This window comes from Mauremys reevesii, linkage group 17 (genome assembly GCF_016161935.1).
Source record: "Mauremys reevesii isolate NIE-2019 linkage group 17, ASM1616193v1, whole genome shotgun sequence".
Classification (NCBI taxonomy): Eukaryota; Metazoa; Chordata; order Testudines; family Geoemydidae; genus Mauremys; species Mauremys reevesii.
The window spans coordinates 11,857,228-11,875,499 of NC_052639.1; the positions used below are offsets into that span (position 1 = coordinate 11,857,228).

Below are 18,272 nucleotides of genomic sequence, written 5' to 3' on the forward strand. Positions count from 1 at the left end.
TGTATGTTAAGCTAAGGCAAAGTGAGCATATCTATATTGTGACCTTTTACTCAGAAAGGAAACTTGACCTTTATCTTGTTACTTAAATAGAGAAGTACCCACGCCTGTCTAGACCAATCGACAATGGAGAATGGCATAAGGGGTTTTTCAGTGTTGTACCCACAGAATTAACAGGTACACCAAGAGGGAACTTATGTGCATATGTACATGTCATCAACACGCACAAACATACTAGCCTATGAAGTAAGCGTACCCTAACGTTTTGTGGATGGGGAATGAAATTTGGGCATAGGAGGAAGGATTTCCGGCGCTTGTGCCCTATGAAAGAGGTAACCCACCTCGCTAGAGCACGTCGCTCTGTCATTCTGACTTACTTCCTCCACTCTCTGTCTATCTACTATCAGTAGGCGCCTGTACTTGTTCTTAAACTTTAAGTTTCAAAGTAACTCGGCTAAGCTCAGTTTCCCTAAGTTTTTATTTGTTTATTAGGTTTTGATTATAAGTTTAACTTATTCAAGTAAACCCAAAGTAACATTAGCTTTTTCTAAGCACTGCATCTTTCACTCAAGAATTGAGAAACCTGAACTGCAAGGCTGGTTCTGTGTCTCTTACCACCAGGTTATCAAGGAAAGGTGTGAGTATATTAACCAAAACTTTGTTGCATATAATGCCATATGTATCTTTTGAATAGCAGTAATGCAACTGTAACTTTGTAACTCAATTATATTAAATAAAATGTAAGCTAATAAATTAAATTTTCATCATATTTTCCAAATTAATATTATTAGTACACCCTAAATCAGGCTACATGGGACAGAGAATTGGAGTGCAGGGGGATGAGGGCACTGGCTCTGGGGGTGCAGGCTTTAGGGTTGGGTTGGAATGATAGGTTCAGAGGGCAGTAGAGAGCTCAAGCTTAGGGCAGAGAATTGGGCTGTGAAAGCTCTGGAACAAAGCCAGTAAAATGAGAATTTAAACATGAGAAAGAAAAAGATCAGACTAGAACAAAAAATGGTGGGGGTTGAAAAGTTTGAGATACAAGTAAGAAAAAAACACCCCCCTACCCCAGAGCATTTAAGAACTAAATGAGAAATACCTCTCCCCCGCTGCACCAACAACTCTAACAGGAGCTGACTGAGGAAGAATCACCACTTGCCAGCAGTTTGGTTTGGTCTGGAATGGACCATGAACATCTCATTCCCACAAATCTGGTGTGTCTGGCCTGGGACAGGGGAGGGGCTCCTCTCCTCTCCATTGGGGACATGGCGGGATGAGAGATGTGACAGGGCTTGATGGGAAATCATTATTTCCCTGATCATGTGCCAGTCCTAGTCCTTGCTGACCCAAACAAACCGTTTATCCTGCATGCTGATGCCAGTTTGGAGGGCCTATGAGCACTCTCGTACCAGGAAGTGGAAGGCAAATGTAAATCTGTGGCCTTTGCCAGCTGAGAACTGTCAGCGAAACTCGCTATCCCATCCACCAGCTGCAGTTCTTGGCCTTGAAATGGGCCATCACTGAGAAATTTTGAGACTACTTGTCTGCTGCTCAGTTTCAGGTATGAACAGAGAACAATCCACTGACTTATGTGTTAACAAGGGCTAAGCTGGATGCTACAGGGCAGAGATGGGTGGCTACTTTTGCTAGCCATAACTTCAGCATTCAATACCAATGAGTTGGTATAACAGGGAGTGTGATTTATCAGGACCACCAATTCTTGGCTGGGGGGAGGGTGTAAGCAGGGTCAGAATGAACTCTACCCTGCCATCTGTTGGTGTTGTGTTGTAAAGGCATTTAGTTGCTGATGTGCATGGTCACACCCACCCCACATTGCATGATGGGGGTGCTTGTCCAAATGGTGATTTTGGCTGCTGTGGGATCCCCAATCTCTTTCTTATTAGGGCAAGAGTAACAAAGTGTAGTGAACCTGGTGATATGAATCAAGGACAGTAGAACGGAATTTAGCAGTTCTTGATTTCTGGACTCACCAGAACCCACATGAAACTCAGTATACAAGGGACATGGGTTCCAAAGCAGAGTGAATTAAAAGAGATTGAAAAATCAATATTTGCACTTAATACTAGGTTTCTTTTAAAATTTCTAAATGCAGATTTTATGATTTTTTTTCTTGCTTTAGTTAAAAAAATATAATTATTTATGATAGCGAACATTTAAAAACTTTGATGCTTAAGTGTACATTTTAGATACAATTTAGTGGGTTGTCTCTTATTTCACATAAAAGCCAAACCTGGCAGAATAGTTTAGCTGGAAGAAAAAGCAGAGCAGAATTGTTAGTCAATAGTCAGTGGGTGGGTTTATGCAAATACTAGACTCATGGACCGGAGGAAGGGCGGGGGGGGGCACACGCACCATCTCTGAAACTAATGCTTGCTACTTCACTCCATAACACCACACACAGAGCAGCCCTTTACCTCTCAGGACCAAAAGACACCGTGAAAGAGATCTAACAGCACAAGCTTACAACAAGCAACTGGAGCACAAACAACAATTTTAAGGATTCAAAACCACCTCTGTCTTTCCACACCAGGGACAACAGAAAGGACCAGCACCTGCAAGAGACCACCAAACATCCATTCCTACCTCCCACCCCATTTTGTCCTTTGGAACCCATGCCCCTTAATGGTGAGTACTTTCCAGGACAGGGTGACGCTCTCAGGCCTCAAATGCCAGGTACAGTTACTCTGTCCTTGATCCGAAATCAACAGGAAAATACACTGGATTACTCCTGCCCCAATAAGAAAGAGACTGGGGATCCCACAACACCTGAAATGACTGTTTGGACAAGCACTCCCATCATGCAACCTGAGGTGGGTGTAACCATGCAAATGACATCAGCCCCAAAAGGCCTTGACAACACATCACCAACAGATGGCAGGGTAGAATTCATACTGACCCTGCCTCAACTAGATTGTGGCAAAGATTCCAAAACACCAAACATTAAACCTCACCAAACATGGGTCAATCCATCCTCATCGTCAAATCTGCTTGTTATACTCCACACCTGAACAGTAGCCCTCCTATGGACAACATACCCTCCTAATTCAGAGTCTGTACGTTAACCTTTTACCCCAAGATGGGGCTATTGCAGATTATGTATTCCTTACGCCACCCGATCTTAAACAGAACTTCGCACCCTTGGATAAGCTGTACGTTGTTCCCTGAGCACCAGAAACTTCTACGTCTAAACTCTGTACCGTACACATTTTTTTCTTTGAACGTCATCTTAATAAAATGTTGACTTTTGTTTGAGATCCCGGCTCCTGTTCCTTTGCAAGGCGTGTGCGTTCGCTCCGGGTTATAGTCTGCTAATACAGCGAGAGGGGGGGAGGATATAGCCAGATGCGCTCGCCTGCTGCAGACACGGATCCAAGGCTGAACCTCGTCCCCCACAAGCTGAAGGCTTAACTGAAAACAGTTTAAGAAGTGCTCCCGTCTCCGGCACTCAGCTACCCAGCTCCCAATGGGGTCCAAATCCCAAATAGATCCTTTTTGCCCTGTAGAAGCTGTAAAATCCTGTGACCAGGGCAGCAGCCTAGCAGCCTGCACATCTGCCTGCCAGCGCGAGAGCACGTAGGGCACTAATCTGGATAGTGGCAGCTGGGTGGCAGGGGGAGGATGTAAAAACCAGCAGAGTGGTGCAGCGGGAGCGTGCTGGGCCCATAACCCAGAGGTCGCTGGATCGAAACCATCCTCTGCTAGGTGAGCGCTTGTTTCTTTTCCCTCTGGGCCTTCAAGCGAGCCGGTGACCAGCAGAGCACCAAGAGCCTAGGCCATGAGGCAAGAGGTGGCTGAGGCGAAGCGGCCTGCCAGGGAGCTCCCCGGCACCTCTGGCTGCGTGGGCTGAAGGCAAGAGGCAGGCCTGGGCGTGGCGAGGGTCTCCTGTCCTGGCCTGAGGCTGCAGTGCTTCCTGGTCCCCTTTTCCCACCACCCCGGCAGGCGGCTGCTGCGGGAGAACACGAGGGAGGCTCTGGGGGCGCTGGGCAGCGCTGTGTGTGTGGCTGTCAGGGGAAAGAGCCGAGGCTCCGGACTCGACCTGCCATTGACTCGCGTGGCTCTGCGCGGCCGTCAGCCGGGGCGGGCCAGGCCGCGGACGTGACTCAGGCTTGGGCCGCATGGCCGCGCTTTCCTGACGAGGCATGAGGCAGGCCAAGAGCTTTGCACAGCGTACAGGGAAGTGGGAGGGAGGCGTCTTTGAGCCGGCGTGTCTCCTCCGCTTCTCCCTTGCCGCTTGGGCGGAGGCGGGAAGGGAGCGAAATGTTCCCGGCTGAAGGTTTTGCACTCGGCCTTGAGGATTAAACCTGAGCCTCCGGCACGGCTGCTGGGAGATGCGCTTTTGCAGCGCGGCCCCGACACTCTTGTAGGCAGCAGGTGAATCCACTGTGTCCAGGAGGGAGCCTTCGAGGCGGCAAAAGGGGGACATCACAGCTCCCAGCAGACCTTGAGGAGCCCATGAGGAGCCTTCAGTGGCATCCCTGGGGGAGCATAACCCCCCCTCCTTTCCATTAACAGCTGCACTCACTGACCCATGATACCACAGAGACACCTACCAGCAGCTGGTTTGCCAGGGCCGCTGCCCAGCACCCTGCAGCGCTTCCTGCCAGTGCCAGAGCTCACCAGGCACTAGCCTGGAGCCAGGGCCGCTAGGCGCTGCTGAAGAAAAGCCAGCAGAGGGACACAGTGGAAGCGTCCTGTGCCCAGCACACAGAGGTGGATCAATCAAAACCCTCTTCTGCCAGCACCAGGCCTCCTGCTTCTCACACTGGGCCTGCAAGCGAGGGGGCGGCTGGCACAGCACCAAGAGTCTAACCTGTGAGGCAGGAGGCGGCTGACGCCCGCAGCCTGCTGGGGAGCTCCCAGAAGTTATTAAGGGACAGAGACTCCTCAGTGCCCTTAGTAACAAGGGTTTGGGGTTCCCCAAGGCCAGTAAGGGGGTCACTATGTCTGTCTTATAACCCTGGGTGTCAGGTCGCAAGTCTAGGGGCTTGGCTACACTTGCAAGTTTGAGCGCATTAAAGCAGCCCCGGGTGCCCTAACTCCTGAGGTGTCCACACTCGCAAGGCACATGGAGCACCTGGGCTCTGCAGCTGGAGCGCTCCTGGTAATCCACCTCCATGAGAAGCATAAAGCTCACTTTGCCTCGGCTGAAATGCCCAGGTGTGAGTGTGACGACGTGTTGTATTACTGCACTGTGATTGGCCTCTGAAAACGTTCCATAATCCCCTGAAGTCAAGTGCCCACTGTGGTCATTGTTTTGAAATCGGCATGCGGATATTCCCTTTCAAAGCTCTGTTTCCGACAGCCGGCTGCTTATCTGCTCCGGGACAAAGCAACCATTACTGGGGAATGCTGCTGCCGATGATGCAGGGTGTGTGTGAGAGAGAGAGGTGGGGGAGGGTGGTCTGCTGCTGTCCGAACACACAAGACAGCATGCTGACACACTCTCAGACCCCAAAACACACTGTCTCTCCCCCCACATACACACTCCACCCCCGCCCCCCATTTGAAAAGCACATTGCAGCCACTTGCACACTGGGATAGCTACCACAGTGCACTGCTCTCTGTGGCATTTGCAAGAGCTGCTAGTGTGGCCATTCCAGTGCACTTGCAGCTGTCAGAGTAAACACACAGCAGCATTTTCCTGCTGTGGTCTCCGAGGGCTGGTTTAACTCCCAGCGCTCTACATCTGCAAGTGTAGCCAAGCGCTAAATTTGCCAGGCCAACCTACATAACACCTACCATATTTGAACCTCTTCTTTTCACACGGTTGCTCAGTCTCAGGTTCTGCTTTGTCTCCAGACAGATCCATTCTCTTTCAGAACAGCCTTGCTCTTTCTGTCTGTGTCAGAGTAAACACTCCCCTTCACTCTATTCTCAGACAAACACTAGTATTAACTGTTTGCTACTGATGGGTTTAGAAAGCATTTGTCAAATGGAAGATTCTGTTCCTGGAGGACTGTTCTGAAGATCCAGTACTTTATACAAGAAGAGAGGAGTTTTTCACCCCGGATGGGCCTTGAACCCACAATATCTGGTTTAGGAAGCTAATGTTTTCGCCATTAGGCCACTGAAGAGCAGTAGAAAGGTAGATGGAAATTCCCTCTCATAATTGCACATTTCTCACATTCACTCAGAAGCCAAATACCCCATTTAATCGCCTTACAGAAATGTCTGTATCCCCTGGCAGCGAGGCAGCTGGGCAGGTCGCTGACAGAGCTGGGCACCACCTTTCTGCCAGCCATCGTTAGAGAAGAACCCCACCCTGGAGTCACCCCTCCCTCCTTCAGCACCTCCACGGCTGTGGCTCTGAGTGGTAGTAGGATGATTAGGGGGTGAATCCGGGACTGGAAGGGGGGTGAGGTCGGCCTGTAAGGAGTAACCAGGTGGGGCTGACCCAGGGGGAGGCTGTGGGCTGCTGGTCAGTTTAGATCAAAGCTGCACAGCGACCTGACACCCAGGGTTATACCTCATCAGGAAAGCGCGGCCATGCGGCCCAAGCCTGAGTCACGTCCGCGGCCTGGCCCGCCCCGGCTGACGGCGCGCAGAGCCACGCGAGTCAATGGCAGGTCGAGTCCGGAGCCTCGGCTCTTTCCCCTGACAGCCACACACACAGCACTGCCTAGCGCCCCCAGAGCCTCCCTCGTGTTCTCCCGCAGCAGCCGCCTGCCGGGGTGGTGGGAAAAGGGGACCAGGAAGCACTGCAGCCTCAGGCCAGGACAGGAGGCCCTCGCCATGCCCAGGCCTGCCTCTTGCCTTCAGCCCAGGCAGCCAGAGGTGCCGGGGAGCTCCCTGGCAGGCCGCCGCCTCACCCAGGAAATAAGGAAAAAGGGATGAATAAAGAAGTCAGGAAATAACAAGGAAATGAAGCAACAAAGAATCCTGTGGCACCTTATAGACTAACAGACGTTTTGCAGCATGAGCTTTCGTGGGTGAATACCCACTTCTTCGGATGCAAGAATAACTCTGAGCGGTATCCGAAGAAGTGAGTATTCACCCACGAAAGCTCATGCTGCAAAACGTCTGTTAGTCTATAAGGTGCCACAGGAGTCTTTGTTGCTTTTACAGATCCAGACTAACACGGCTCCCCTCTGATACAAGGAAATGAAGAGGTTTGTCGAACGGGTTTCTGCCCCATTTACCATCTTCTCAGCTACCGCTCAGAGTTAAAGACCTAGAGTCGACCTATCGGCATAAGTACAGATGGTTGGATGGGAATTAAAAGGAGCTGCTGTCACAAGTGTTAGGTGCCTGCAAGCAGCATGCAGAGCGTTTAAAAACACCGCAATTAGAGGCTCAGATGAAACGTTTGCCCTAAATCAGAAGCGACAATAGGACGACCAGCAGAACGCCACTCTAGGTACATGGCAGAGTAATGGAGGCCGTTAGAGGCAAAAGTCATTCCTCAAAATTTGGAAATCAGATCCTAGTGAGGATAGTAGGAAGGTGCACAAACTCTGGCCTGTTAAGTGTCAAAGTGTAACAAGTCAGGCCAAGAAAGAATCTGAGAAGCAACATGCTAAAGACACAAAAGCTAAGCATAAATCCGGTCAATGCGAGTCCTGGCCTGTCCCCGCAGAAAGGTGAACCCCCTCTGTGGCTGGAGTGAGCTCCTCTAAGCCGACCTCACTACAGACCTGCGCCAGGTAGTGCTCATTGTAAAAACGTTTCCTCTGAAGGTTGGGAAAACGGGACCAGCGGTGCTCAGGCCGGCTGACACAATTAAAATCCCCCCCAACACCAAACATCATGCAGCCCAGAGGAAGGGAGCCTTTGATCTTCCCTCTCATGCCTTAACTGGGGACCATACACACTAATATAGCAGTGACCAGTGCCACAGAGCACAAAGCCACCAGTAATGCCCTCCCTGGTTGGAGCTCCACCACCTTCTGTACTAGCACCGCGAATGTGAAAAACAAGACTCCAGCCCCATCGTTCTTCCCTGGCCAGGAGGCCCTTCCTCCAATCACCCTCTGCCTATTGAGCTACCCTAGAGTTGTTAATGTGCATTTCCTGAACACCCACCATGGCCAAGTCCAGCTGCTCCAAGGCACTGAACATCAAGCGCCTCCTCCTGGGCCCCCAAATCCCTGCCACCTTCCACACGGCCACTTTTACAGATGCCCCTTCCCTGGTACTGCCCTTGCTCAGCTGCACAGAGGAGCTTCCATCCCCAATCCCTGCCTGTCACTGCCCAGCAGCCCTCTGGCACCATTCCTGAGGGTCACCCTGCCTTGCTGTCTTCCTGCCATGTTGGGAAAGACAGCTCTCATCTCTCCTTGTTAAAAGTCAGGTGGGCCAAGTAGGGGCAGAAGCCCATTCTATGTTTTCCTACTGCAGAGCCCAAGATCAGAGACTCACCATCAGTGCCACCCACAGGGGAGGCAAGTGGGGAAGTTTGTTCCAGGCCCCACAGGGGCCCCATGAGAATACAATGTTGCAACTTTTTTTAATGGAAGGGGCCCCCAAAATTGCTTTGCCCCACAGCAGCTCTGCTCACCTTGGGTGCAAGTACCACTGGGCTGCCAGAGAACAAGCTGCCCCCCTGTACAAAGAGAATAAAAGAACCTGTCAAAGCCTGGGATTGAACCAGGAACCTTTAGATCTTCAGTCTAACGCTCTCCCAACTAAGCTACTTTGGCAGCCATGGAGCAGTATTTTGGCCTGTTGCTGCTCTGCCCGGGATGTTTTTGCAGCAGTTGCACACAAACAGGACGTCATTGTGAGCGGCCCATGAAGACAAGACTCGCTTTTGCCTGCCTTGCTCAGCTTGACTTGCTGCCTCACCCCGTTCCTGCCCTAGTGGCCGGGTTGACCTGGTGGGGGAAGGGGACTGGGGGCCAGTGGCACGGGGAGGAGGTTGAGCTGGACCCTGAGCTAGACTAGACCCTGGCAGTGAGAGTCTGGCCACCACCTGCTGCCCCACCCTGTTGTCCTGGCTTCCCCCACTGGGCGTCATTTCGGGAGGGAAGTGGGGCTTCTGCCTCCCCTCCCCGATTTTCACACCGCAGAGGAGTGCGGACAGGAAAACGAACGGCTGCTCCACACCCCCACCGGAGGAACCCGGCGCCCTTAGCTGTGGGGAGTAAGAAGTGGCTGTTGGCTGACAGGGCCTGTCCCCGAGGAGCTGGAACAGCAGCTGCCGCCTCCCCCTCGGCTCCAGGCTGTGGGAATTGCTCATTGCCTGGCTGCATGGGCGGCTGCTGCTCCATGCTCTGGAGAGCGTCTGTATTGCTCTGTCAACCCCCCGTCTTCACTGAGCCAGGCTGGTAAAGTCCCAAGTGCCCCCTCCGGCCTGGCAGCTGAGAGTCTGTGCAGACATCAGCCCCCCTGCCAGCCCCACAGGCAGCAGCAGCGCCAGCCCCCCAGCACCACAGGGGCACTCGATGCACTTCCTGTGGGGAAATGGCTCCTTGGCATCCAGCCGCTAGAGTGAGAGCCAGGAGAGAGCAGTGTCTGGCTCACCGTGGGGGAGAGAAGAGACCTGGTGAGTGCGGATCTCCCTCAGCCTCCCCCGCAAGGCTGGTCAGTTTTATTGTCACTGTGATAGTCGGTGCGTCCCTGCGGGGCCGGCCCTCGAGGGATCCGGGTATGGGACAAATCCCCTTTCCTCCCCAGGCCCTGCCCCCACTCCACCCCTTCCCCCAAGCCCCCACCCCTGTCCCATCTCTTCCCGCCCTGCACCTTCCTGCCCCATTCCTCTCCCTCTCCCACTCTCCCTGCTCCTCCCCCCCCCAGCGCCTCCTGCACCCCACTGAACAGCTGATCACTGGCAAGTGTGAGGAGCTTGTCAGCAAGGCCTGTAGTGGGTGGGGGGGAGCTGGCTGCCAGTGGGTGCTGAGCACCTTTTTTTCTCTGTTGGTTCTGCAGCCCCGTAGCTCCCATGGAGTCGCTGACTCACATGCTAGAGAGAGGAGCAGAACCAGGGCTATGGCTGATCTATGGGGCACTAGGTGAGTGGCAGAGGCTTCAGGTGCTGAGAGTTTGCCCGACCCCTCAGGTACACAGTGTGCGGGAGTGTCCCAGGCATCTCGATGAAAGGAGCAGAACAGAATTTACTTGGGGTGGGGAGAGAATTGAGAGTGTCTCAGGGGGTTGTACAGAGGTATTGCCTGGGTGAGAGACTGGCTAAAACACAGGCCTCGCTGTGAGCAGGATTTGAACCTGCACAGGGGAACCCTATTGGATTTCGACTCCAACGCCTTAACCACTCGGCCATCACAGCTGTGAGCACAAAACTGCCCCAATGCCAGAGAAACTGGTAAAGAATCACAATGCCCAGGCGTGAAGTCATCTGAACTACAGGATTCCCACAGCAAACCTGGCTCCCAAAGCACAGGGGGGATTTGGGGTTTGTTCTGTTTGCTTAGCCAGGTGCCACAGGAGTCTTTGCTGCTTTTACAAATCCAGACTAACACGGCCCCTCTGATACTCCTAGTGACACTCTCCAATGGATCCCCATCCTCCACCCACCTTGAGCTAGGTAGGAGCGGATCATCATTATCCCTACTTGAGAGAGGGAGAAGCTAAGGCTGAGAAAGGAGAATTGACTTGTCTTAGGTCACACAGCCAGCCAGTGGCAGAGTTGGGAATAGGACCCAAGAGCCCTGATTTTCAAACTAACCATCAGATCTTGAATTTCAAACACTGAATGACCTGAATAAAGTGCTCTCAGATGAGCTCCAGACCAACAACAGTGCACAGTAATTATTCAGCAAGTATTTGAGGAGAACTGCAATGTTAGAGAGAATCATGAACTGCTCAGAGACCATTAATGCAGCAAAGCAGCAAAATTTGTCAACATATAACAGGTTCTGACTTATTTCCTTGGTCTTAAAAGAGAACAACAAGGACCTGAGTCTCCTCCCTGTCAATAACCCCCTGCTCAGCCAATCAGGGTAGAGACTGAGGACGGGAGGCTGAGGGTTCTCACCAGAGAGCCCAAAGGATGGCCCAGGTCACTGGTGGGGATCACTGCCCGAGCACTATTTCAGCCCCACATTTTTGGGTGGACCTCCCACAGTGGGAGCTGCAGAGCACTCCCCCGCAACACACACACACACACACACACACCGCTCCTGGTGTTGGGAGGGGAACAGGTGAAAGGACAAAAGAAGCAAGAGACAAAGAGAAAGGAGGAAGGGATGGATGGAGGAAAAGGTGAAACAGAAAGGACAAACCCTAATGTCCCCACTGATTCTATGGGACAAAATCCCAGGTGCGGAATAAAATTCTGCCTCCTTAAGTTTGTGTTTTCCATGCCTAGAATTCAACTGTCACCAGATGGATCAGACCGAACAGGTTTCAAACCTCAAGGAGGCTCTTACCTTCTAAACAGGGATGGCTGTTTTCTAGTAAAATCATGAAAAGGGAAGGAGAAAACTCAAAAGAGGTTCCTCCTGGCGCTCACATACGTGAACCCCAATATTCCCCCAGTCCTCAAAGAGAGACCTGGAGAAGGAGACTTGCTGAAGCAAAGCCACAGGGTCTCTGAGGTTTCCCTGGCCCCTCGCCCCTGTCCTGCCTGGCTGATGTCAGCATCTCTCTGTGAGGTCACCACCTCCCCACCACCTTTGACCAATAGCCTGAGCCCCTGCAAAAGGCCTTTGTGATGTCACTGCCACACCCCTCCCTTGCTGGGTTAACGTCCTGCCCCTGGCCAGGCACTCTGGAGGTTTGAGCTACTCCCTGTGGATCACCCACTCAAGGAGCATTCGTTCTAGGCAGCAAGCCGGCTAGACAGGAAAACATCAGATGCTGCTCCCAATGCTACACTCAGCTTTTCAGAAATTAGTCGCCTTTATGGCCAGAAGAGACGATTAGAGCATCTAATCTGACCACTTGAGGATCACTTGAGCTGCAGTCAAGCACTCTACCGCTGAGCTATACCCCCACAATGACCTGAGTAGGGAATCGTGATTTTCAGGACTTTGAAGGACAAACCCTGATTCATCGAGCTCCTTTGCCATTCCCAGACCACAGGTGGTTTTAAAAATGGGGTTTGATTAAACTTCTTAAATGTGGCAAACACCACAGCTTGCACACCCACCGATATAGCTTCTCCCACTGACATAGCTGCCACCTCTTGGGAAGTGGATTAACTACACCCCCAGGAAAACTCTCTCCCCTCAGCATAGAGCAGTGGTTCTCAAGCTGTGGGGCAAGACCCCAAAGTGGGTCATAACCGTGTTTTAATGGGGTTGCCAGGGCTGGCGTTAGACTTGTTGGGGCCTGGGGCTGAAGCCAAATTTCTGAGCCCCACCACCCAGGGCTGAATCCTTCAAGCTCTGGTTTTGACCTCCCCTAACTGGGGCAGGGCTCAGGCTTTGTCTTCCCTGCCTCTGCTCAGTGGGGAGGGGCCTGGTCCCTCTTTCCAGGGCCATGGAGTAAGTTTTTTTTGGGCAGAAGGGGGTTGCAGTGAAAGGAAATTTGAGAAACGCTGGCATAGAGCCTCTGAATATGTCTAGACTTGGCTCCCTGTGGCAGATCAGACACGGAAAGTACAGCCATGGAGACACCACACACCAGCCTTGCCTAACAGGCAAGAATCAAACCTCCACAGAAAGACGCCTGTTGCTTTCTAACCCATCTCCCTAAGCCCTCAGCCACCAACACTTAACAAAGGGGCTTTTCTACACGATGGTTCTGGTCTCACTGAAGGGTCATTTCCAATTGTTTGCTCAGACCAGCATTAGGGAAAATGGTGCCCTGGGCAAAGCTTGTACTTTGGCACTTCCCCATTGCCCCTGGACGGTCCCCACTCCCCCTTTACCGCTAGCTCCTGCACTCCCACGCCTTGCACCTCCTTCACCCCTAACTCCTGCCCCCTCCTGTGCCCCATTGCCCTTAACTCCCTGGGCCACCAGCCATTGCCCCTCTCCTGCAGCCCCTTCACATGGCTCCAGTGCTGGGGGCCCGCACTTGTTCTCCCTTTCCCTGGGCTTTGGCATCACTAGCCCCTGCTTAGCGAGTAGGGTTCAGTGGTTCCCAAAATGTGGGGCATGACTCCTAGGGGGACACAGAGGAACATGCATGGGGGCACCTCAGGGCCTGAGCCAGCCCCCATGGAGGGAGCAGCACTCAGCCCCACTCTGCCCCAGCTCTTCCCCAACCCCAACGTCAGCCTGGGGCTCTGGCTCCCAGCTCAGCCTCGACCCCCTTACCCCTGTCTGCACCTCTCTCCCCAGCAAGCAACAGCCCCACTCCCAGCCTCAGTTCTTGACTGCGGCTTCCAAGGGGCCACAGCCATGGCTAAGAGGGCACAGAGTGAAATGTTTGGGGACCACTGGTTTAGGGTGATGTTCTCAATCACTTCTATGAAGTCCAATAAAAGCTATTCCTCACCCACCCCTCCATCAGGACAGTCTAGGTATGTTCTGCTGCCCTTCAATCATGCAGGAATGTTAATAACATTTAATTACATTGAATCCTAAAGTGATTTGTAACCCACCACCAGCCGAAACTGGTCATTTTGGGAAAGCGGCCCCATCATGCTGCATACCTAGGCAGAGTAGGTGTGTCTGTGCAAACACGCTCTGTTCCTGAAGTCTTTCCCCCAGCTCCTCACTAGATGTGAGGGGGGAGCTCATTCAGCCCCTGCTTCTGCGTAGTATTTAAAAACTCCTTATTGGCCCTAGCTCTGCTGGCCTTAGATTTCTCCTCCTGTCCCTTTTAACAGCTCAGATGAGGTGGCCGAGTGGTTAAGGTGATGGACTGCTAATCCATTGTGCTCTGCATGCATGGGTTCAAATCCCATCCTCATCGGATGCATTTAGTTTTCACCCTCCTTTGTAGACAACCATCTCCCCTTTGGTACAATGACAGCTCAAACGATCTTGCTTCTTGCAAACAAAAACCTTCTCAGAAACTCAGAACTCCCTTGCTTTAAATAAAATGTCTAAATCCCAGATTTCTTTAAAAAAGAAATTCTCTAGTGCTGTATTTCTTAGTTTTTATCTCAAGAGGTAACATCCTCATCTTCTCCCCAAAACACCCTGGGACCTGCCCAAATTATTAAAATACCCTCAACTCGAGCAAGGCCACAACAGTGAACCAGAGCTAGTATCTAGGCCAAGCTGTTCTGAAGGAGGCAACTCAAACATTTTCTCCTGCTTCCCTTGGCCAAGTCTGACTGAGAAAACAAAATTCCCCAAACTGAAAATTTTCTGCTGAAAAACTAATACTAGTCTGTTTGGGGACTTTGGTTTGAAAGTATTATTGTTATTATTCTCTTCTGATTTCTGAGTCAGTTCAGTTCAGTCTTTTTCCTCCAGGTGTGTTTCCAGCTGCTGAGTTGTGGGGGAGAGAGGCCAGGTCATGATGTCTCTTCCCCTCTTTCATAGTTTCCTCTGACTTGCTAGGAAGCTCCTTTGCTACGATGTGAGTCAATCAGTGTCCATTGTCGCTGTGCTATCTCGGAGAAGCCTGCATTGTACACGGTTCCTGGGATGGTCCTTGGGAGTGTGGATCCCTTCAATGGGCCAGCAGCGAGTCTGGCTCCTCCCTTGTCGCACCTGAAAGTCTGGTGGGGGGCATTTCCCAACCTCATAACATATCTCAGTAACGCACACAGAGCAAAACTTCATAACTTCCCAACCAATGCGAGCACACACAATCCAACACGATATTAATGTTCAACAGATCAAGACTTTTGAAATGACACCTCACCAGGCAGACTTTGTACAAACCATCTCATCATTATATGAGAGTGGTGAATATGGGGCTTGCAGGGTGCTGCTCTGAGCACAGCGTGCCACACCTGGGCTTACATTGCAATGGAGACGTACCCTTAGAGTCCATCTCTCCTGGGATAAAGATGGCCCACACCTGACTCTCTGCCAATCCCCACTGGGCCCTGAGAAGTGTTGTTCGTGTTTGGATTCTATAAAGCAGAGGAGCAGATGAAGTTTTGCTCCCAAGGTGTGTGTGTGATTCTTTGGACAGGTCTACACTACAAAATTAGGTTGGTGTAATTACATGACTTAGGCTGGCAATGCAGTTCTATCAACCTAATCCCGGTGTAGATAGCGGCTCAGCTGTCAGAACTTTCTGGAGCTATGAAAGGGGAGGTACCCAGCCTCTGTAGCAGGAATGCAGGGCAGGTGAGTTCACGGCAGGCATGGAGGGATACTGGTGGAGGCCAGTTATGGTGATATAATGACCAGCAGCATTTACACTGACATTTGTCACTTTAAGTTTGCTGCAAAAAGCACTAGGCCTCTCGTCGAGGTGGTTTTATTTTGTCACCAAAACAGGGCAATTTTGTCGCCAGACGTGGTATTGCAGTGTGTGCACCAGCCACAAGCTGCTGACCGAGGGAGCGTTGTGTGTTTTTCACGCATCTGAGCAATATAATGATGCTGAAGTAACCTTGTAGTGCAGACCTGGCCAAAGATTCTCTCTCTCTCTCTCTCTCCCTCACACACACACACACACACACACACACACACACACACACACACACACACACACACACACACACACACACACACACACACACACACCTACCTTGCAAGGAAAACGTCACCTGCTCCTCTGCTTTGCAGAATCCAAACACAAGCAAAGCTTGTCAGGCCCCAGTGGGGATGGCAGGGAGTCAGGTGTGGGCAGACACTGTGCTGTTGCCACAGGCAGGCACCATGGCTTAGCTGGCTAAAGCACCTGTCTTGTAAACAGGAGATCCTGGGTTCAATTCCCAGTGGTGCCTTATTGACTAACTCTTGGGCAACCTCGTATTGACTACTGTGGGAAGACAAAACACAGAGCTCTTTGGTCCAGCCCAGTATAGTTGTTTAAATTATACTCACAGGCACTGATAACAGACTTACTGAAAATTTGGGAGTTAAGAGCTGATAGGTCAGTGTTCCAGCCTGTCACAGATGATCCTGCTTCCTCTGGGACAGGGGCAGGTCTGGGCTCTCAGGCTGAATGGCTCATTGTGGCTGGCAGAACCTGTGGGCAGCTTGTTTAGTTTGCACCGAGGGTTGAGTCCTGCTTTGTGCACCGTGTGTGAGAATGAAAATCCTAAACTGCCCTTTGAAATAACGAATGCAGCAGGACGTGTTATTGTCTCTGCCCCAAAGCAGACAGACCAATGGAGAAATGCCATTGAGTCCAGGCTAATACTCCACTGCCATTTTACCTTGTTTGCTTGCTAAACTCCCTCCCAACCTTGAGGGCTCCCAGAGCCCGGTATTGAGCCTGAGCCGAGAGGTCTACGCTGCAAATTTACCACCCCATGGCCCTAGCCTGGGAGCCTGCACTGGCACGGGACAGCGCTGGGTGTTTCATTGCAGTGTGGACATAGCCCAGCATTATGTCTATACTGCCATTAACACACCCAAGTCACTATTCTCAAACCCTGGGTCAGTTGATTCAGCGTAGACACTTGGGCTTCAGCCCAGCCTCCAAGACCCCATGAGGGGTGAGGGTCTCCGAGCCTGGGCTCCAGTCTGAGCCCAGATGTCTACGCTGTAGTTTTTAGCTCCACAACCTGAGCCCCAGGAGCCCAAATCAGATCATCCAGGCCAGCCGGGCCAGTGGGATTTTATCACAGTCTAGATGCCCTCTCAGGGTATGTCTACACTGCAATGTAAGCCCAAGGTTAGTAGAAGTCATGTCAGCAGCCCCAACACATAAACATAAACCACAAGGGAAAGACCCACCCCCCAGATAAGCTGGGCAGTGTCCTTCTCCCTACGGTTCGTAAGTCCAGCAACCAAAAGTCCTTTAACATGAGCCATCCCCGCTCTGCACCCCACTCACAGCTGTTGTCCTTAGTCAGAGCAAGCCCAGAGGTGCCTCTGTACAGTTCACCTGCCATCCTGGGTGGAAAAGGGGGGAATATAAGAAGGCTCCATACTCACTATGTTGTCTAGGACTCACTCATCCTCTACAGCCACCCTGTCCTAAAGTTGGTCTGACACCTAAATTTTAGCATTGGGACCCAGACCCCAGCCCACTCAGCTTTGGAACCCCTGTCCCCTGCCTAGCAAGTGCTATTGAATTGAGGGTGAGTCCCTCAATCGGGGTCTGCCAAGCACAGTTGTGCTGCCCTCGATTCACACAACAAGGATAACAACCCTTTATTTCTCCTGCCCCCAATAACATGGAGACTGGGAGTCCAGCACCAACCACAAGTGATCATTTCGGCAAGCAACCCAACCTATTTCCAACACACTGTAAAATCCACATGCAGACTCATACACAAAACCTTGCAATAAAATCTTCCTGAGCGGGTCTGAAGCACCTGCTGCTGGAGGGAAGGAGGGAGCCGTGGATTGGGATTGAGGAGCAGCATGAGGAGAAGGGGCCTGTGGGTTGGGACAGAGGAGAAGGGTGAAGAGGAGCAGGCTCGGGTTGGGAGTGAGGAGCAGTGAGCATAGGAGGGACTGAGGGTTGGGTCTGAGGGGCACTGGGAAAAGAGGCGACATGGGTTTAGGCTGAAGAGCATCTTCATTTGGGGATCCAGCAGGACAGAGGAAGGCAGCAGGTGATTCTAATTCCTTAGGGATAGTGTGTGTGTGTGTGTGTGTGTGTGTGTGTGTGTGTGTGTGTGTGTGTGTGTGTGTGTGCAGGGGAGGAACATGCTCTATGCCCAGAGGCCTTTATTCCTCCAGGCTGCAAGGACAGAGGGGCTGTCAGGAAGTTGCCCCTTCAAACCACACACAAAAAGGCCCTTCTGAGGAAAGGGAAAATCCTGAAGAGAAAAAGTAACATCAAAGAGGACTCCAGCAAGACAGTGTAAGATCTTGGGGAGTAGTTTATCACCTGACCAGGGACTTGAACCCTGGACCCTCAGATTAAAAGTTTGATGCTCTGCCCACTGAGCTAGCCAGGCTCATAAAGAAAAACAGCAAGTTGGTGCAGAGGAGAAACTAGTCAAGAAAACAAGAGCGGGAAACAATATGGGAAACCTGCTGCTCTCTCTGGCCTGGTCAACACTACGAGTTTATATCGAATTTAGCAGCGTTAAATCGCATTAACCCTGCACCCATCCACACAACGAAGCCCTTTATATCGATATAAAGGTCTCTTAATACCGGTATCTGTACTCCTCTCCGACGAGGGGAGTAGCGCTGAAATCGGCATTGCCATGTCGGATTAGGGTTAATGTGGCCACAATTCAACGGTATTGGCCTCCGGGTGCTATCCCACAGTGCACCATTGTGACCGCTCTGCACAGCAATCTGAACTCGGATGCACTGGCCAGGTAAACAGAAAAAGCCCCATGAACTTTTGAATTTCATTTCCTGTTT

At 51.6% G+C, this 18,272-nt stretch overlaps 4 non-coding genes across 4 annotated transcripts; 2 read left to right on the forward strand and 2 right to left on the reverse strand.

Moving 5' to 3' along the window:
- Positions 1–8,584: 8,584 nt before the first annotated feature.
- On the reverse strand, positions 8,585–8,657 carry TRNAF-GAA. The gene has a single exon. It is a non-coding gene; the product is annotated as a tRNA-Phe (tRNA).
- Positions 8,658–10,158: 1,501 nt separating this feature from the next.
- On the reverse strand, positions 10,159–10,240 carry TRNAS-CGA. The gene has a single exon. It is a non-coding gene; the product is annotated as a tRNA-Ser (tRNA).
- Positions 10,241–13,697: 3,457 nt separating this feature from the next.
- TRNAS-GCU lies at positions 13,698–13,779 on the forward strand. Its single transcript has one exon. It is a non-coding gene; the product is annotated as a tRNA-Ser (tRNA).
- Positions 13,780–15,647: 1,868 nt separating this feature from the next.
- Positions 15,648–15,721, forward strand: TRNAT-UGU. Its single transcript has one exon. It is a non-coding gene; the product is annotated as a tRNA-Thr (tRNA).
- The last annotated feature ends 2,551 nt before the right edge of the window (positions 15,722–18,272 follow it).